Source organism: Mobula birostris, chromosome 10 (assembly GCF_030028105.1).
Source record: "Mobula birostris isolate sMobBir1 chromosome 10, sMobBir1.hap1, whole genome shotgun sequence".
NCBI lineage: Eukaryota > Metazoa > Chordata > Chondrichthyes > Myliobatiformes > Myliobatidae > Mobula > Mobula birostris.
This window is the reverse complement of record NC_092379.1, coordinates 29103249-29124770: the sequence shown is the minus strand read 5'-3', so window position 1 is coordinate 29124770 and position 21522 is coordinate 29103249. Positions and strand designations below refer to the sequence as shown.

General features: G+C 47.7%; 1 non-coding gene across 1 annotated transcript; it reads right to left on the bottom strand.

The window, feature by feature from the left end:
* Positions 1 to 13070: 13070 nt before the first annotated feature.
* On the bottom strand, positions 13071 to 13153 carry trnal-uaa (transfer RNA leucine (anticodon UAA)). Its single transcript has one exon. It is a non-coding gene; the product is annotated as a tRNA-Leu (tRNA).
* Positions 13154 to 21522: the final 8369 nt, after the last annotated feature.

Sequence of the window (21522 nt, the reverse complement as noted above, 5' to 3'; positions counted from 1 at the left end):
AATCAATATATGGAAAATTAAAATCCCCTACCACCACAACTTTATGTTTCCTGCAGTTGCCTGCTATCTCTCTGCAGATTTGCACTTCCAATTCTCTTTGACTATTGGGTGGTCTGTAATACAATCCCACTAATGTGGCCATATCTTTCCTGTTCCTCAGCTCCACCCACAAGGACTCAGTAGACAAGCCCTCTAATCTGTCCTGCCTGAGCACTGCTGTAATATTTTCCCGAGCAAGCAATGCCACTACCCCAACTTTCATCCCTCTGCCTCGATCACATCTGAAACATTGGAACCCTGGAATATTAAGCTGCCAGTCCTGCCCCTCCTGTAGCCAAGTTTCACTAATTGCTACAACGTCATAATTCCACGTGTCAATCCAAGTCCTGGGAAACAAGCTTCTGGCTACCCATACGATCAATACCTCTAATCCCCCGTTGCCCCAAGGAGAGAAGACCAAGTTCACTCAACCTATTCTCATAAGGCACGCTCTTCAATCCAGGTATCATCCCTATAAATCTCCTCTTCACTCTTTCCGCAGTCTCCACGTCCTTCCAGTAGTAAGGTGAGCAGAAATGAACACAGTACTCCAACTGGGGCCTCACCAAGGTCTTATCTAGCTGTAAAATTACTTCACGGCTCATGAACTCAGCTCCACAGTCGATGAATGCCAACGCACCATACGCCTTCTTAACAACACTGTCAATCTGCGGTGCAGGTTTGAGTGTCCTGTGGATCTCGACTCCCAAGATCTCTCAGTCACGAAGTTTGGCCACCGTTGATGTTGTTCAGTCCATATTTGGAAGACTTGTGTTAGGGGTCCCGTCATCGGCGTGGTAGAGCTCAATACCAAAGACAGCAGCTTGTATGGAAGTTGAAGACCGATGGTTGGTATCCTGGGTCTGCAAGAGTCCAAGTCCAATGTGTCAGTCGGAGGCGCGATGTTTGCGAGCTTGCTAAGGCTAGAACTCTGGAACTGTCCTGTGTTGCGGTAGGAATGCTCTGTGTGTGTGACTGAGCGAGAGGGAGGAAAAGGGCTTGTTTCACTGATGTTCTTTTGTTGCTGTTGCTGTTGCTGTTGCTTGTGATTTGGTGCTGAACATTGTGGTCTAGCTATACTGGCACTGTAATGCGAGGAAGCAGTTACATGCACCGCCCAAAACATCTTTATGTTGCATTAGTTATTGACTCAAACAACGCTTGTCACCAGATGTTTTGGGACACATGAGATAAATACATTAATCTGATCTGATTTCACGGCTGATATGAAGGCAACTTGGTGGAAGTCATTGAGGTACATGAGACACAGCAGATCCTGCAGATTCTGGAACACTGAAGGTTAATTACGACTGTTAATTTCTCTTTAAAGATTCTGCCAGACTAGCTGAGTTCCTTCGTTTTTTTTGCGTGAATTGTTAAGGCAATGTACTTTGGTTTTGTTGGCAGTGAGTTGATAGATAACTTTTTAAAGCTGTTGGTATCTCTAGACTGAATGAGGGAGAGATACAGTTGTCTGCAACTACCTCTCCCAGTTAATCCGAACACCATCTAAGTATAGATTCCCAACAAATAGCTCTGCTATCCGGGCTAGATGCTTTCCACAGTTGCACTCTGCGGAAGACTAATCTGCACCTCCGAGTATCGGTGACTTACACGGAGCAGAATTGCGAGGATGAGTTGGGGTGGGGTGTGCGTGTAGGGTGATGGCAGAATTCGGTGCCTCAGGGTCCTCCGGACTTTAATAGCTGTTGCAACATACTTTTGATTCTTTCAGCACCCTGGCGATGCTACTGATGAATATACGACTGAGAGGAATCCATAAATACCCTAGTGGACCCAATGAATTAAGTTGCGGTGATTTAGGATGGGGTGACCTGAAGTCTCATGACACACGAAACTACATAACCCCCGAGGTCTGATTAAGTGCGTCATTGGATGCTATGGAGAGCTAATGACGAATCTATGGAGTTTTTCACTGATATATATATATATTTTTTTTCAATAGCCATGTGTGAAGACATTTAAAAGTTATTTAGATCGTTACATGCAGAAGAACGGAATAATATCGGCCAAGCGTGCTCAAATGAGATTAATTTAAGCAATTGGGTCTGAATGGACGTGTTGGGCAGTAGGATCTTTTCCCCGTTCTTTATGGCTCTTTAGGAGAAGAGGCTCCGTCTCCTGGATGGCCTGGTATGTTCTCCACCGCTTTGGATAAAGGAACGCAAACGTTGCAATCAGATATCTCTCGACCTCTTACTCACGAATCTGCAGTGGATTTCTATTCCAGCGCGTCGGAGAGTCCTGACAAAAATATTGCACCGAAGAAGCTGCTTAGGGCTCTCGCCTGGGGAGCATTGTTGCACCCCTTCCCTTGATTACTCACTGCGGAGCATACACTAATTGCACATTAAAGACTATAATTGAAGTCCTGTTGATTAGCACAAAGAGAGAGGAAATTCAGTCTATTCTACGACGGGTGATTCATAATTTCGTATTTTAGAAAACCTAGCACATTCATTTTTCATCATAGTCCCCTCCTACATTTACACACTTAGTCCAGTGGTCCTGGAGCATACGGATCCTGGACCTCCAGAAGGTGTCCACAGCGGGTGATAGATACGTTCGTGGCCTAAGGTAGAAGAAGATGAGTCATACAGCTCTCGTTACATGCATTTGAAGTTAATAACTCATCTCCTTCTACCCTAGGCCACGAACTTATCAATCATCCCTGCTGTGGACACTTTCTGGAGGTACAAGATCCGTATGCTCTACGACCGCTGGTAAGTACGTAAATGTCGGATAGGACTCCGTTGAAAAATAAACGTGCTCGGTTTTCTAAAATTGACTCCGTCTTCCTTTGGCCACGAACGTATCAATCAGCCCATGTATGTGGCTAGGAATCTCTTCGTGTGAATCCACGCTCTTGATTTGCCGAGTCATAGTCATAGAAAACTAAAACTCAGAAATAGGCCCTTCGGCTCTTCCAGTCCGTGCCAAATCATTTCTCTCTGCTCCGATCGACCAGCATATGGACTGTAGCCCTCGATACACCTCCCATCCAGGTACCTATCGAAACTACTTTTGAAAGTAGAAATCGAAATAGCATTCCACACTTCTCTGAGCGCTTGCTTCACTGTCTCTCTGTGTGAAGAACTTTCTTCTCAAGTTTCCTTAAACATTTCACTTTTCACGCTTGACCAATGTCCTCTAGTTTAGTCTCACCCAACTATAGTAAAAAAAGCCGGCTTGCATTTGCTCAAACTATATCACTCATGATTTTGTATCTACCAAATATCCCCTAAATCTTCTTCGGTCAAGGGAATAAAGTTATAATCTAGCCAATGTTTCCTTATAATTTAGGTCCTGCAACACCCTTGTAATTTTTCTCGGTACTCTTAAAGTTATTTACATCTTTCCTGGTAGGTAGGTGACACAAACTGGACACAACGTCTATTCAACTTCAGCATAACATCCAACTCCTGTACTCAATTCTTTGATCTATGGAAGTCAAAGTGCCAAAAGCTTTCTTAACGACCCTAACTACTGTCAATGTATTATGGACCTAGATCCCCAGATCCCTTTATTCCACAGCACCTCTCAGTACTTACCTGCTGACCCTATAAGATCAGCCCTCGTTGGTCCTCCTAAAGTGCAGCACCTCACGCATGTCTGCACTTAATTCCCTCTGAAATTTGATCCCATTTGATTCAGCTGGTTCAGATTCCGTTGCAAGGTTTGATAACCTTCCTCACTGTCCACTGCACCCAGAATCTTGGCGTCATACGCATATTTGCTGAAATAGTAAATAACATTATTATCCTGATCGGTGATATAATTGAGAAACAACATCGGACCTCAACCTGTCACAGGCATCCGGTCAGAGAAGGAAGAATCTACTACCTTTCTCTGCTCTTTCCCGGCAAAGCCAAAGTCGGATCCAACCTATTACTTCATCTTGAATACCAAGTGATTGGGCCTTCTTGAACAACCTCCCACGCGTGAGCTTGTCAAATTCCTTGCTGTAACCCACGTAGAAAACATTCACTGTCTTACCTGCATCAGCTTTCCCCGTAACGTCATCTAAGAGCTTTATGATTGGTCAGAAACTACCTATCGCGCACAAAGAAATGCGGACTATTCCAAATCAATCCCCGTCTATCAAAATACTCACATATTCTGTCTCTTAGAATATCTTCCAATTACTGGCGCACGACTGACGTCAGTCTCACTTCCATATAAAATCCCGGTTTATTCTTCGAGTCTTTCTTAAAGGTGGAGAAAGAGATAAGGGGTTGGAGAAGCCCTTTTCCAGCCCATTATCTATTTCACCAATCGACTTCCAAATTCTTTATTTCACCCCTCCCCCATCTGTCGGTTTCACTTACTACTTTGTACTTCTTTCTCCCCTCCCGCAACCTTCTTACTCTGGATTCTCGTCGTTTTCCCCTCCAGTCCTGATGAAGGATCTCGGCCTGAAACACCGATTGTTTACTCTTTTCCAAAGATTCTGCCTGGCTTTCTGAGTTCCTCCAGCAGTTTGTATGCGTTGAAAGCAATAAACCCCTCCTCTGTAATCTGTATAGTGTCCATTTCCGTCGCTGCTACTTTGCCTTGCCTTACTTCTATAGGCGGTTTCCGCCTCCTGAGTAAACACAGAAACAAAAGATCCATGTACGATCTCCTCCACCCCTTTTAGTTTCATGCGTAGACTGCAGTTTTCATTCTCAGAGGACCATTTTTGTACCTTACAATCCTTTGGTTCTGTTCATATATGTAGGAGCCTATACGATTCTTCCTCTCCTTGTCTGAAAGTGCAACGTTATGCTATCTTTTAAACATCCCAATTTCTTTCTTTAGCATTCTTATGCATTTTGGATACGCCTCAAGTACCTCACTTGTTCCTACCTGCCCATACCTGCTATGCAGCACCGTTTCCTCTGACCCAGGGCGTCAATATCTGTCGAAAGCCAAGATTTCCTGAACCTATCATCTTTGCCTTTGATTCTGATATGAATTATGATCATCAGATGGAAAATACTCTCCCTCAAAAACTTCTGTCACCTGCCCTGTCTCAGTTCCTCTTCAACCTCGCATTTAGGAATCCTACAGATTCAATCACACTATCTCGTTGAAACTTCTATGTACTGATTAAGGAAATGCTCCTCAGCAAATCTCACAAACTGCACCCCATCTACTCCCTTTACGGTTTGGTTGTCCTAGTAAATCTACTAATACAAACTTATATTTCTTGCACCAGTCTGCGATCTCTCTACAAATTTGTCCGTCTAAATCCCGCGGACTGTTAGCTGATCTATAATATAGCCCTATTAACGGGGTGATACATTTCGTATTCCTCAGGTCCATACATAAAGCATCACTAGTCGAGTTTCCCAGTCTGACCTGGCTGGGCACTGCCGTAAATCCCCAGGCGGATAGGTGGAAAACGTCACTTCCGTTCAGTTCTCACCTTCCCTAGAAGAAAGTCCAATGATCCAAACATCGGAAGCCGTCCCTCCGCCATTAACATATCGTCACATGTTATTCTGTTAAGATCATCCCATTTCTGGCCTCACTCGCACGTGGTACGAGTAGTAATCCTGAGATCACAACACGGAGGTACTGTCGTTTAACTTAGTACCTAACTCTCTGAACTCACTTTGAATTACCTCGTCCCTCTTTCCACCTCCGTCACTAATACTGACGTAGACCACGGCTTGGTACTGCTCACCCTCCCACCTAAGAAACCTCAGGACCCAGTCCGATATTTCCCTGACCGTGGCACCAGGGAGGCAACATACCCTCCCGGAATTCCGTTGTTGTTTGCAGAACTTCCTTTCCGTGCTGCTAACAAAGGAATCCCCTATAACTAAAGCTCGCTTCTCCTCTCCCACTCCGGACTGATTGCCAGAAACCGAATCGCTATTCCTGAACCGCAGTTTCGTCTTCTCGTTGATAACGTCGAACAGTATCCAAAGTGGATTACCGTAGGACTACTGTGCACTGGTTGTCTAACCTACTTCATCCACCTGACTGTCACCCAGTTTCCTGTATCCTGCACCTTAGGTGTTACAATATGCCATGTTGATCACACCTTTAACTTCCCAATTTTCCAGAGTTCATACAGTTCCAGCTCCAACTCCTCAACGAGTGCTAGAAACTGCAGCTGGATGGACTACTTGCAGGTGAAGTCATCAGGGACGCTGGAAGTCTCTCTGTCTCTCATATTCCACAAGAGCACTATGCAACGATCTTTCCTGGCACCCCTCACACGGACGCGCTCGGATGAATCTTGATGAAGAAGTAGAAGGGTGGATTAGTATGTTCGCGAATGACACAAAGCTTGGGGGTGCTGTGCACACTTTGGAGGGGTGTCAGAGTTACAGCAGGACATCGGTGGGATGCCGAACTGGACTGGACTGAGAAGTGACGGATGGAGCTTAAGACCGATAAATGTGAAGTGGTTCATTTTTGAAGGGCAAATCTGAAGGCAAAATATAATATCAATGACGAGCAACACACATCAAAGTTGCTGGTGAATACAGCAGGTCAGGCAGCATCTGTAGGAAGAGGTACAGTCGACGTTTCAGGCCGAGACCCTTCATCAGGACTAACTGAAGGAAGAGTGAGTAAGGGATTTGAAAGTTGGAGGGGGAGGGGGAGATCCAAAATGATAGGAGAAGACAGGAGGGGGAGGGATGGAGCCAAGAGCTGAACAGGTGATTGGCAAAAGGGATACGAGAGGATCATGGGACAGGAGATCCGGGAAGAAAGACAAGGGGGGGGGGGACCCAGAGGATGGGCAAGAGGTATATTCAGAGGGACAGAGGGAGAAAAAGGAGAGTGAGAGAAAGAATGTGTGTATAAAAATAAGTAACAGATGGGGTACGAGGGGGAGGTGGGGCCTAGCGGAAGTTAGAGAAGTCGATGTTCATGCCATCAGGTTTGAGGCTACCCAGACGGAATATAAGGTGTTGTTCCTCCAACCTGAGTGTGGCTTCATCTTTACAGTAGAGGAGGCCGTGGATAGACATGTCAGAATGGGAATGGGATGTGGAATTAAAATGTGTGGCCACTGGGAGATCCTGCTTCCTCTGGCGGACAGAGCGTAGATGTTCAGCAAAGCAGTCTCCCAGTCTGCGTCGGGTCTCGCCAATATATAAAAGGCCACATCAGGAGCACCGGACGCAGTATATCACCCCAGTCGACTCACAGGTGAAGTGTTGCCTCACCTGGAAGGACTATTTGGGGCCCTGAGTGGTGGTAAGGGAGGAAGTGTAAGGGCATGTGCAGCACTTGTTCCGCTTACATGGATAAGTGCCAGGAGGGAGATCAGTGGGGAGGGATGGGGGGGGGGGGGGGACGAATGGACAAGGGAGTTGTGTAGGGAACGATCCCTGCGGAATGCAGAGAGAGGGGGGGAGGGAAAAATGTGCTTAGTGGTGGGATCCCGTTGGAGGCGGCGGAAGTTACGGAGAATACTATGTTGAACTCGGAGGCTGGTGGGGTGGTAGGTGAGGACCAGGGGAACCCTATTCCTAGTGGGGTGGCGGGAGGATGGAGTGAGAGCAGATGTATGTGAAATGGGGGAGATGCGTTTAAGAGCAGAGTTGATAGTGGAGGAAGGGAAGCCCCTTTCTTTAAAAAATGAAGACATCTCCCTCGTCCTGGAATGAAAAGCCTCATCCTGAGAGCAGATGCGGCGGAGACGGAGGAATTGCGAGAAGGGGATGGCGTTTTTGCAAGAGACAGGGTGTGAAGAGGAATAGTCCAGATAGCTGTGAGAGTCAGTAGGCTTATAGTAGACATCAGTGGATAAGCTGTCTCCAGAGATAGAGACAGAAAGATCTAGAAAGGGGAGGGAGGTGTCGGAAATGGACCAGGTAAACTTGAGGGCAGGGTGAAAGTTGGAGGCAAAGTTAATAAAGTCAACGAGTTCTGCATGCGTGCAGGAAGCAGCGCCAATGCAGTCGTCGATGTAGCGAAGGAAAAGTGGGGGACAGATACCAGAATAGGCACGGAACATAGATTGTTCCACAAACCCAACAAAAAAGTAGGCATAGCTAGGACCCATACGGGTGCCCATAGCTACACCTTTAGTTTGGAGGAAGTGGGAGGAGCCAAAGGAGAAATTATTAAGAGTAAGGACTAATTCCGCTAGACGGAGCAGAGTGGTGGTAGATGGGAACTGATTAGGTCTGGAATCCAAAAAGAAGCGTAGAGCTTTGTTGTTTGCATATCAATGATGACTCTTGGCAGGGTGGAAGATTAGATCGATCTTGTAGTCTCTGTCCATGGGGCATTCAAAGCTGCTGCGCAGTTTCACAGTGTTGTTAAGAAGGCGTATGGTGTGTTGGCGTTCATTAGTTCATTAGTTCATTAGTTCATTAGTCGAGGGATTGAGTTCAAGAGCTGCGACCTCATGTTACAGTTATATAAGATTTTGGTTAGACCCCACTTGCAGTACTGTGGTCAGTTCTGGTTACCTCACTACAGGAAGGATGTGAATACTACAGGCGGAGCTCAGGGTTACATGACTGGCCCAACATTGTGGGCCGAGGGGATTGTAACGTGCTGTCGTGTCGCATTTTCAAATATCCTACTATTGATTATAATTCGGATACCATGTCTCCCCTGCGTTGGTTGCTGATCCTTATGACTACTCTTCCAGGTGAGTCGCTGCCTAATTGGTAAGTGCTTGTCCACTTGGTCAAGCCATCAGGCCCGCTCTCAAACTTATTTGTTACAGGTTCGACACGAGCGAATTCGTTGTGCCAGGATCCGAAGGAATTAAAGTTCAAGGAATCTGCAGCTACACAAAAACTGGCTGAGACTATATGTGACACGCCCGAAATCGTGGAAAATTGCTGGAAATATATTGACAATATTCATCACTGGAGATGCTATTCGGCCTGATGAAAGACCGTTCAGGATGTCGGGTTCTCTGGACAAGAATGGCCAACAGTTGCCATTTAAGTATTTCCGGGTTCCATGCCGGTTTGCGCCGTGTAACGTTCTTCTAGCGTAACGGCAGATCTAGATAAAAACTTAATCTGATTTCAGCATGCTCTCGTACCAGAGGCAGCCTTCAGTCCGCCAGCATCATACATTACAGGCCCGTCCAGGAAACGCAGGCAGCAACACAGAGAGTACTCAAGGCTACACCAAGGGACGAGATATTCAATGCCCCGTACCACCAACAACAAAGGCGTTCTTCATTGCTGTCCCTTATTTGCAACTTCGGACACGGAACGGAGGAAAGCGGAGCATTGCAGATACGAAGAAAACGTTTTAGTATGGAGAGATTGACCTCGGCGGATTCTTCATTCGCAGGGCGATGCCAACTGCAACGTGAAGAGACTGCACCCCTTGTTCCTCGGGGAACCTGCGAGGCGACGGCATGAACTTTCCATTCTCCGCTTTACCTTTGCCTTTCTGTTCTCTCTCCAGCTGATCCACCCATTCCCCTTGGACAATCCCTTCTTTGAAAATACCGCCCAAGTTTTCACCCTGTTTCTTTCCCCCTCTTGCTCCAGGGCTCCACGCACTGTACTCAGTTGGTCATCTATCTCGACCCCTTTCGCAGGAACTGTTCACAGCGGCCCCCCATCCCTCCTCTATCTGCTTGCACACCGTCTCACTTTCCTATCAGATTCCAACATCTTCAGCCCGATTTCTGAGAATAATGTCTCTCAACCCCGTCGACGTCTCTTTGTCCCAACACCTTTCCCTGGGGAAAATCTCCCCCTGGCAGTTACGAGCATAAACCCCCTCAATATCCTGTATACCTAACAATGTTCATCTCTCTCATTTCCCACACAGATTCACAACGTTGAATCTATAAGTTTTTTTGGTTGACAACCTCTTCAGTCCTATAAACAACGAACCTACTGAAACATCTGCTGACATGACAGCCACCTCACCCCTCGTGAAGCTCCTTCGTCAAGATATGCCACTTTTCCTGTTAAATGAGGGAAACACACAACAGCAGAGGTCTGCCCTTTGTCCTTTACCAGCATTGCAGTGTTCTCTACTCTGTTTATGAGCATGCAAGACATGTCGATCAGATACTTGAACAATGAACCATTGGTTCTAGTGTCCTCCTCCATTCCTTAACAATCGCTTCCACATTTCCGTCGTCTGCTTATAACCTCCTCAATCCCTGTGATTTGAATCATCTCAATGTCTCCAGACACATCGCAGAAGAGTAAAACCAGTCACCAACCTTTTCTGGAAGTTCAACACTGTACAACCATTATAATAGAAATTCTGTGCTTGTATGTTGCAGAGAGAAAGAATGCGAGCATGTTGCGCGCGCGCGCGTGTGTGTCTGTGTGTGTGTGTGTGTGTGTGTGTGTGTGTGTATGTATGTGTGTGTGTGTATGTGTGTGCGTGTGTGTGTGTGTGTGAGAGAGAGAGAGAGAGGGAGAGAGAGGGGGGAGAGAGAAAGGAGACAGAGTGATAGGGGTGTTGAAGATTTGTGGATGGCTGGACGACAGGGGAATGAGAAAAATAAAGATAATGAATAACAGAGAGGAAACGACAGGGATAACAGACAAAATTGTGAAAAGACAAAAGGAGACAGAGCAATGCGAAGACCGAAAGTGTAAAGCGAGAGGGAAGGAGGTAGAGAAGTAGAGAGAGAATGCGAGAAAGAGAGAGAGAGAAATCGAGATAGGAAAATAGCTATAAGAGAGGAAGAACAAAAAAGAGAAGGGAAAGATAAGGGAAAGGAGAAAGGGAAGGGTCAGAAAAGAGGTCAGAAAGAGTGACTAAAAGAGAGAAAGAAGAGAAGGAGAGGGTATGAGGGAAATATTGTGTATAAGAAGACGCGAGAGAAGAGCTGAGAGTAAAATAACAGAGAGACTCTGTTAAAACATGCTCTTTCCAATTGGTTCCATAATTCTTTCATCTTTCAGTTGGGAGGCAACAAAGAGTTTGTGTACGGGAACACTTAAATTACTGTGTGACCTCTAAGGGCTTTGCCTGTCTTTTGGGGGCTACGTGGAACAATCCATGTTTCAAGCCTTCAAGGTAATGCTCCTCAGCTCTTTCTGCGCTACGTCGATTGCTGTGACTGGTGCTGCTTTATGCACACATGCTGAGCTCGGGAATTTCAACATTTTACCTCGAACTTCTTCCTGCCCTGAAATTCATGGTCCATTTCGGACAACTCTCTTTCTTTCTCGAACTCCCTGTCTACATCTCGAGAGACAGAATATCTACCGACATTTTTTAATGCATGGTCCCGATAATGTCTGCCTTTTCATTGGCTACGTGGGACAGTGATGTTCCAAGGCTTCCAAGATAAGGCTCCCCAGATATTTCTGCACTACACACTTTCGACGGTATTAGTGTTCCTTCGTGCACCCATGCTGAGCTCGTCAATTTCATCAACTTTGCCAGCAATGTCCACCATACCCTAACATTCACTTGGATATTTTCTGACAGCTTTCTCCCTTTTCTCGATCTCTCTCTCCATCTGTGGAGATAGCTTTTGTATCCCATGTTTACTTTGATTATACCTCTCTACTCTGTATCCTGTAAATACTATTCCTTTTTTTTTCAGTTCTTCGACTTCTCTGCATCTGTTTCTAGATGACACTTTCCTTTCTAGGGCATCAGCGTATTGAGAGCATCGGTGCTCCCGATACGATATATTGGTGAGACCCGGCAGATATTGAGGGATGCTTTGCCGAGCACCTTCACACCATCTGCGAAAAAAAAACAGAATTTCTCGCTGGCCAAACATTTTAATTCCAATCTCCATTCCCTTTCCGACATATTGATCTGAACTCCATGGACTCTTCTTCTGCCACGGTGAGGCCACTCTCATGTTGGCGGAGCAACACTTCGTATTCTGTCCAGGTAGGGTCCAACTTGAATACATCGATATTGATTTCGCCTTAGGGTATTTGTTTTTCTTCCTCCTCCTTCCATCTTCTTCTATTCCTCATTCTGGCTCTTATCTCTTCTCCTCACCTGCCCATCACCACCCCCTTGGGACACTCCTTCTTCCCTTCCTCGCATGTTTCACGCTCGTCTCCCGTCAGATTTCTTCTTTTCCAGCTCCTTAACTTTGTTGAAGGGATTTGTAGGTCAAGCGCAGGTAGCAATTATCTTAACTGTCTTCGGCCACTGGCCTTCAGATTCGAACATGCATTGTAAATTTAATTTAAAGTGAAGCTGTGAATCATGATTTCCCCAAAACCTTTAAATCACGGACCAGACAATGTTGATTAAAGTTCAGTTGGATATCTGTTGTGTGGGTGTAAATCGGGAGTTGTGTAGTTTGCATGTAGTTCCCAAAAACATTGTGGCTGCGCTGTAAGTATGGAGTTGTATTTTGATGTTCAGCACGTTAAATATCAGGTAGCGTGGGCCAACGAGACTTCTCGACTGAAAGGGCCTCAACATGAGTTCTACTGTATCTTATTTTGTCAAATAAAGAAGCTGCTTCATACCGACCAGTACTTCTCTCCAGTCATTTTTTTGTTCTGTTCTACCTTCCCTCTTGTCCTGTTCCCCATTCAGGCCTCTTATCTTTTTTTCTTCTCCAGCGTATCACATTTCCCTGGTGCCCATCTTCCCTTTTTCAAATAGTCCACTCTCCTCTCCTGTCAGATTCCTCCATTTCCAGGGCTTCACCTTTCTCACCCACCCGGTTTCACGTATCATCATCATCTGTACCCCTGTTTTTTTTTTTTTTAATCAGGCGTCTTTCCCCCTTCCTTTACAGACCTTATTAACGAACTGTCCCGAAGTATCGATTGCTTTATTCATTTCCATAGACGTTGCCGGATCCACTTAGTTCCTCCAGCATTTTGTCTGGTTTGCTCCGGATTTTGAGCATCTGCAGAAAGCAGTGGGGTTTACAATCGAATTGAAGGATCGTGGCATTTTTAGGCCTTGCGTCCGCTTTTTCATTCTTCTGAGATTGGCGAGGTTGGTGACAGTGGAATGCGTCGGAAGTAGGTTGGCTCCTATCATGATTGGCCTCCCAACTGTGAAAAATATATGCATCGATATACGCTTGCTCATAAAAAGTCAGTGCGAAACGGATAATGAGTTACCAGGAGTGGGGTTCGAACCCACGTGAACATTCGTTCATTGGATCTTAAGTCCAACGCCTTAACCACTCGGCCATCCTGGTCTGACAAATAGAAAACGGCGTAAACCCTTACTGACCAATTGAAAAACTTTCTCGGAATTCCTGCTCGGATGCTGCTGTATGCACTGGGCTGTCGTACCCCTGTGCACTCGCATTCCGTTAAATAAACAATACTTCAACTTTCCTCGCATTTCAACTTTCAACTCCTTTTGTTATTTCATACGTGAGCCAGAACACATATGTAAGTTTATAAGATTAAGACCCCAAGGTCATAGATTTAAAGGGAGAGGAAATAGATTTCTTTTAATATAGGGAGTTTAGTGATAAGATTTTTTTACACACTTAGTGGAACTGCCGTGATTTGGTGGAATCAAATGCAATTATTGAACTTATGAAACAGCTCTATTTCTACCTTTAATATCTTTATTTTTCCCTTTCAGGATTCTTTGGAAGACCCTGACCTAGAGTTACACGCAGACTTCGGCTCTTTGCGGGAATAGGACTCGTTCTCGGGATTCCACAACTGGCTGTTATTCGACATGCTAAGGGTTTGGCTTGAGAAGCTCGATCGTGTTTGAGAACTTAAGATCTTGGGGCTGTGGAGACGGGCGGATTGACGGACAGTGCACCGCAGGAGACTCGTGGGTCGTCGAGGAGGCCGGAAAATCTTTCGCCGTGGGCCCGAAGATCCGAGGTCTTTGCGATCTTCGGACACAGAGCTTGAAAAAAGCGACGAAACGGACTTTTAAAACCAAAGGTTTGTTATGTCTCCCGCTCGCTGTGAAAATGGGGGACACCTCCCTCTCCCTTGTCAGGGAGAGAGAGAGAACCTATTGTAGCCCCCCCTGGCCACCCTCAGGGTCGCTCGGCTCGCTGTCGTCTAGGGAAACAGACTTGGCCCCGGCAAACTGGGTAATTCGTTTGCGTGGATGCTGTGGGACGTACCCCACCACGCCAAAATAACAGACAATACACCAGATGCAATTAAATTATTTACAGTTTATAGATATTACTGGAACTATATAATTAAAAGAGAATAAAATATAAAAGGAAAATAAAAGGCGCCACACTTATCAAAGTTCAATCTCTTCGTGCACAAAAACCGTTGGAGCTCAAGGACCTTCTTCTTCACCCTGTGACCCCTCGGACCACCTCGACCGGCCTCCTGGGACCAACAACGGTGGTCGACCAGACGCTCCACACGAGTCCGTCTCCGTCTCCTCGCCGAACGTCCCGCTCGGGGTCCGACCCCGTTAGCGGACTCACAGCACCTGGTCCATCCTCTGTCTCGCTCTCCCACCTTCTGCCCCAAAACCCCGCGCATACAGTATCTTCAAATACAGCAAAACCATAACAACTATCCCAATTGGTTAATAGCACTTACTTATCACACTCTAAAGGAAAAACAAGCTGAAAGCGCAAACTATCTCAGCGTTTAACGCAACAAAGCCGCATTCCCCAGATTACCATAACAAAGACGCCATTTTAAATAGCCTCCGCAGTAACATAAAAATCGAAACCCCCTTACACCCCTTGTCGAATTTCCGATGAAATGCGAAGCTTTTCGGGTAACTTTGGTCTGTGTCTTTGCTATTGCTCAGCACACGCTTGGGCTCGGTGATGGTACCGATGTCCGTTTATTTTTGCTGGTGGGGTGGGGGGGGGGATCGTTGTTCACTGCCGCTTGCGCACGGGAGCGGGGAGCTGGTGGGGGGGGGTGACTTTGGGGTTTTCGTTCATTCTTTAAGGCACGCCTCTGTTTTTGTAGATGTTTGCGAAGAAAAAGCATTTGAAGATGTATATTTTAAGAATCAAACAGGAGGAAATCTGCAGATGCTTGAAATTCAAGCAACACGCAAAAAATGCCGGTGGAACGCAGAAGGCCAGGCAGCCTCTATTGGAAGAGATACAGCCGACGTTTCAGGCTGAGACCCTTCGTCAGTTCGACCGTGTAACGCTGTACTCTGTACTTTCTAATCAAACGACTATTGTGCTGGGATTTTGGAGAAAGGGTGAGAGAGAGAGAGAGAGAGAGAGAGAGAGAGAGAGAGGAATAAATGAGAAAAAGAGGAAGAACAAAAATAAAGAGAATGGTAAAGAGGGCGGACGAGAGTAAGGGGAGATGAGTCAGGAAACCGGTGAGAAGGAGTGATTAAGGGAGAGAAAGAAGAGATGGAGAGATTGCGTGGCAAGGTTACAAACTGCAAGGAGAAGACGCGGGAATAGCAGAGAGCCAAAATGAGAGTCTGTAAACACCTGCTCATTTGGAAAGATAGTATAAGACCATAAAACCGTAAGACAAAGGGGAAGCCCCATCAAGACTGCTCCGCCATTCAATCATACCCTCCTCAGTTTCAGTCCCCATGACTTTTCCCCGTAACCTTTGATGCCGTGGCCAATCGAGAACCGATAGTGCTCTGCCATAAATGCATCCAATGACCTGGCCTCTACAGCTACTTGTGGTAATACCTTCCACAAATTAACCACCCTCTGGTTGAGGAAATTTCTCCGTATCTCTATTTCCAATAGGCATCCATCTATCCCGAGGCTCTGCTCTATTGTCCTAGACTCCCCCAACACGGGAAACATCCTAACCATATCTACTTTATCTAGACCTTTCAACATTAGAAATGTTTCAATGAGATTCCCCCCTCCTTCTAAATTCCAGCGAGCACAGACCCAGGACTATCAAACGTTCCTCGTATGATAAGCCTTTCATTCCCGGAGTTATCCTTGTGAACCTCCTCTGAACCCTCCCCAATGCCAGTACATCTTTCTTAATTGAGGTACCTAAAACTCTTCACAATACTCAAGGTGAGGCCACACGTGTCTTATAAAGCCTTAGCATTAATTCCATGCCCTTGTATTCTGGATCTCTGGAAATGAATGCCAACATTGCATTTGTCTTCCTCACTACAGACTCTACCTGCACTTGGATCGTCCAATTCCCTTTGCATCTCAGATTTTTGGATTTGCTCCCGTTTTCAAAATATCTGCACGTTTATTTCTTCTATCAAAGTGCATGACCACGCATTTTCGTAGATTGTGCTTCATCTTCCACTCTCCTGCCCATCTCCTCCAATCTTTCTGTCCGTCTATAGCCTACCTGTTCCCACAGAACTACCTGCCCCTCCATCAATCTTTTCATCATCTGCAAACCTGGCAAAACAGCCATCTGTTCCATCATCTATATCACTGACATAGAGTTCAATGATTTTGAAAACTCATTGCTAATGCCTCCGCAATCTCTACCTCTATCTCTTTCATAACCCGAGGGTGCAGTTAATCTGGTCCGGATGACTTACATACCCTTCTGTCATTCAGCGCTTTGAGGACCTTCACCATTGTAATTGTATCTGCACTCACATTGTCTTCCCTCACACCCTCGCACACTGTTAGTGAATTCCACAGTGAGGACTGATGCGAAATACTCATTTCGTCCATATATTATCACCTTGACCCCTGGCATTATTTCTCCGGCCTCATTTTCTTGTGTTCCTATATGCACTCTCATCTCACTTTTACTTTTTACATGCTTGAAAAAGCTTTTACTCTCCACTTTGATATTGTTTGCTATCTTGTGTTCATATTTCGTCCTTCCCCTCCTAATGATTCTTCTACTTGCTCTTTGTAAGGTTTTAAAATCTTCCTAATTCTCTGTCTTCCGAGTAATTCTTGCTTTGTTGTATGGCCTTCCTTTTGCCTTTGCATTAGCCTTGACTGTCCTTGTCAGCCACGGTTGCACTACTTTGCCATTTGTGTTTTTCCTCATTTTTGGATCCAGCTAACCCGTACCCTCCTCAATTTCCCCAGAAACTCACGCTATTGCTGCTTTGCTGTCATCCCTGCCAGCATGTACTTCCAATTTCTCCTCTCCGAACTCGTTAGCCAACTCGGCTCTCATACCACTGTAATTTCCAACACAGATCCAAACCATTAAATCAATACAGTATGTTTATTTTCGGTAGACAGCATCTTCGGCCCTCTAAACATCGAACCTCCTGAATCATCTGCTTAAAGGAGAGACACTTCACCCCGAATAACGCTTCATTGAACGTGCTTCGAGTAGAGGGAGTCCTTTGTCCTTTAACTAAGGGGACCACGCAAGATGGAAGGTCTCTCCTTTGCCATTTTATTTCTTTGCAATATTTCATACTCATGTACGGGGTCTTTCTTTTGTTACATTTAAAATGGCGATTTTTGTTATGTTAATCTGTGGAATGCGGCTTTGTTGTGTTTTAACGCTGCAGAGAGTTTGCGCTAGCAGTTTATTGTGGTTTAGAGGGTGATAAGAGGGTGCTATTAGCCAATGGGTGGTTATGTATCGTTTTGTTTTCGGATGCCATGCTGTATGATATGACTGTGGACTGAGTTTTGGCGGGGAGTCGGGAGGAGAGACGAGGAGGACGGCGGACGTGCGGAGAGGCTCCGGTCGGTCACTCCGGGTGGTCCCGAGCCGTGGGTCGACGGAATTCGGGTGGTCGTCTGACGTCGAACTTGAGCTCCAACGGTAGCGCGCGAAGAACTTGGACTTTGAATAAGTGTTGGCGCCTTTTTTTTCATTACTTTCCTCTCTGTATCACATGTATATTAATGCCCTAGAATTAGTAATATCTATAAAGTGTATGTGTTAAAATTTACTGGGTGTGCTGGCTGATGATTGATGTTTGTGATTGATTCGGGCGACGATTGACCCTGAGGGGACTGCTGAAGCAGGTGCTGGGCGGGATTTCCCCTAGACATACACGAGCCAAAATAACGGAATGTTACAAGTGGGGGCTACCGTCAGGGATTTGGATTTTTTTTCGGGAAAGTTGTACTTGTGGTTGCGGTAAGTGGTGTGAAGATGGAGCGAGATAAGATTGTAAGTTGGTGTGAATTGGAGGAGGTACCGGTGAATCATGCGTGTGTGGTAAGCGGGGTCGATTATCGCATTCCGGCAGAGGTACTGGTGCGAGGGTTGAGTTTGATTAAAGGTATCGGGCAGGTAGAACTTGTAGCTAGAAGGGGTGGGAAAGAACTGGAGGCTTGCTGGATGTTGGTGCGGGCGAGTGCCGACGTCATGGCTTTAGAATTACCAGCGACAGTCCATGTCCAGGGGGAGGCGGGGCCGTGGGGTCTCCATACCCTCCCCGAGGACGCAAGTGAGGAGGTGCTGGAGGACGAGGAGCTAGATGAGGCCCCCGGCCGGGTGCCCGTAGCAAGAGGTAGAGGTGTGGAGTGGGAAGGTTTGGCCAGGCCCTGCCCCCATGGGCTTGAGGAGACTGCCGAGTTAACGGCTGCCATTATCTCCCTGGCGAGAAGGGTTGAGGTGCACCGCCCGAAGCTGAGAATTTTCTCGGGAGCCAAGCCCACCCCGGAAGGGGAGGATGACTATGAGACCTGGGTTGAAGATACATCCCAATTGTTAGAGGTGTGGCCAGTTTCGGATGAGGAAAAGAGACAGCGATTGGTGGAAAGCTTAAGGGGCGGGGCAGCCCGGGTGGTCCGCGATCTGAGAGCGGCACGCCCCTTGGCTTCCCTATCGGAGTGTTTAGACGCTTTGGAGGAAGTGTTTGGACTGTCAGGGGATCCCTGGCGGCATTTAGCAGAGTTTCAACGGATGGGGCAGAGAAGAGGGGAAAAGCTCTCCGACTATGCTTTCAGGCTGGAAGGAAAGCTTACGGGGTTGCTGCGACGAGGTATAGTGAGGGAGGACGATGTGGCGGAGTTAAGGATGAGCCAGATATGTAGCGGTTCCCGGGAGGATGACAGGGTGGCTTGGAGTGTACGGCAGTCATTTAAGCAGAGCTCCCCTCCATCATTCGGACGGCTGATCCGAGAGGTACGGGCCGAGGAGTGTGCTTTGGGCCGACCAGGGGGCTCGGACCCTCAGGGACGGTCTTCAGCGGTTCAGGAGGTGGTAGCCGGGATGAGACCAGAGAAATCCAAGGGGTCCTCGGGGGCCCGTATCGGGAGGAGAGAGGCGGCGAGTAGTGGGTGCTATAACTGTGGGAGAGAGGGGCATTTCCGCCGGGAATGTGAGTGGCCGGGGGCGTGCTACCACTGTGGGGAAGCTGGCCACTTACGGAAGGATTGTGAGAGACGAAATGCGCCGAGGGGGGAGGGCCCCCAGGCCACCAAGAAGGGAGAGGTGTCGGGAAACTTAAGAGAGGCTCAGTGAGGGAACGGACTGGAGTCTCGGGAGGAACACGTTCCCAGAAAACCCCTATGGAACCCCGGAACAAACAAGCCCAAATTCCTGATGGGCTGGTGGGACCCCGTTCCAGCGTGTCCCTACGGATAGAGGGGATCTTTGCGAAAGCCATCCTTGACACCGGGTCGCAGGTTACCTTACTGTACCGGTCGTTCTACAACCAATATCTGAAGCATTTGGCAGTAACTCCGTTTAACGCATTGGAGATTTGGGGCATAAGTGATGGTGATTACCCGTACGATGGATACTTGTCAGTGAGAGTGGAATTTTCAGAGGGAGATGTGGGAGTATCGGAAGCCTTTGAGACGCTGGTGTTGGTTTGTCCGGATCCGGTGGAGACCGGTGGTGCTGCCCTGTTGGTGGGGACTAACTCCCCTCTGGTGCGACGGCTCTTGGGAGCCTGTAAGAAGAAGGGGGGGGAGAACTTTTTGGAGACCCTCTCGGTACACCCCGTGTTCCGAGGAGTGTACGAAGGAGTGAGTGACCCCCAGGGGCTGGACCCGGAGTGCAAACGAGGGACGGTGTGGTGCACTCAGGCGAGGCCTAAGGTGATACAGCCAGGGGAGGCGGCATTAGTGATGGGAACCCCCAGATTCCCCGGATTGCCGCCGGGAGAGGCCCTGCTAGTAGACGCCCCCGACGACCTGGAAAGGGAGTTCTGGTTCCCGGCTGGGGCGCTGGTGAGACCTGAATTGCAGAGGCCCTCAGCTGTACAGGCACGGCGGATGGGGGTGATGATACGGAACATAACGGAGAGGGAGATCACCTTTAAGCGCGGGATGCCCCTCGCGCACTTGTTCCCGGTGACGGTGATGTCCAGCGCCCCTGTGAAGCCCACTGGAAGAGAACTATTGGGAGACGGGGGGCGGCTGACCGAGGAGGCCTTTAATTTTGAAAACTCCCCTGTACCGCCGGCGTATAAGAGCAGGCTGGTGGAGAAGATGCTGAAGTTAGGGGATGTCTTTTCTCAGGGCGAGTTTGATGTAGGGTTTTCCAAGAGCACTCGGCACACCATTCGGGTAACAAATGACACCCCGTTTAGGGAGAGGTCGCGGCGGTTGGCCCCAGCAGATGTGGAGGATGTGCGGCAGCACTTGCGGCAGTTGAAAGATGCCGGGATTATTGCGGAGGCCCGAAGCCCATATGCGTCCCCCATAGTGGTGGCAAGGAAGAAAAATGGGAAGGTACGCATGTGCGTGGACTATAGGACCCTGAACCGCCGCACTGTTCCCGACCAATATACGGTCCCGAGGGTGGAAGATGCATTGGCCTGTCTAAGTGGTGCACAGTGGTTCAGTGTATTGGATTTGCGGAGTGGGTATTACCAGATTCCGATGAGCGAGACTGATAAGGAGAAGACAGCCTTTATCTGTCCCCTGGGGTTTTTCCAGTTCGAACGAATGCCCCAAGGTATCTCGGGGGCCCCAGCCACCTTTCAGCGGCTCATGGAGCGGACAGTGGGGGACATGAACCTGCTGGAGGTATTGGTGTACCTGGACGACCTGATAGTGTTCGGATCTACGTTGGAGGAACATGAGGAGCGGCTGCTGAAGGTGCTGAGTCGGCTGAAAGAGGAAGGGTTAAAACTTTCCCTGGATAAATGCCAGTTCTGTAAGACGTCAGTCAGTTATGTTGGGCACATAATCTCGCGAAATGGAGTGGCCACCGATCCGGATAAGATAGCCGCAGTCACCACCTGGCCGAGACCTCAGAAGGTGAGCGCCTTACGCTCGTTTTTGGGGTTTTGCGGATATTACCGGCGATTCGTGAAAGGATATGCGAAAATGAGTCATCCATTGAACCAGCTGTTGTGTGGCTATCCACCTATGGGGGGGAGGAGGAGGAAGGGAGACCGAGGGTCGGAGGTAGGAGGATACTTGAACCCGGGGGAGCCTTTTGGAGTGAGGTGGGATGCTCAATGTGAGGAGGCGTTCCAATCTCTAAAAAGGGCGCTGACACAGGCCCCAGTGTTGGCTTTTGCTGATCCCCGGAAGCCGTATGTTCTACACACTGATGCCAGTCACGAGGGTCTTGGGGCTGTTCTGTACCAGGAACAGGGAAACGGATTGAGGCCAGTGGCGTTTGTCAGTCGGAGCTTGTCGCCATCTGAGAGAAACTATCCCACTCACAAGCTGGAGTTCTTGGCATTGAAATGGGCGGTGGTAGACAAGTTGAGTGACTACCTATACGGGGCCCAGTTTGAAGTGAGAACTGA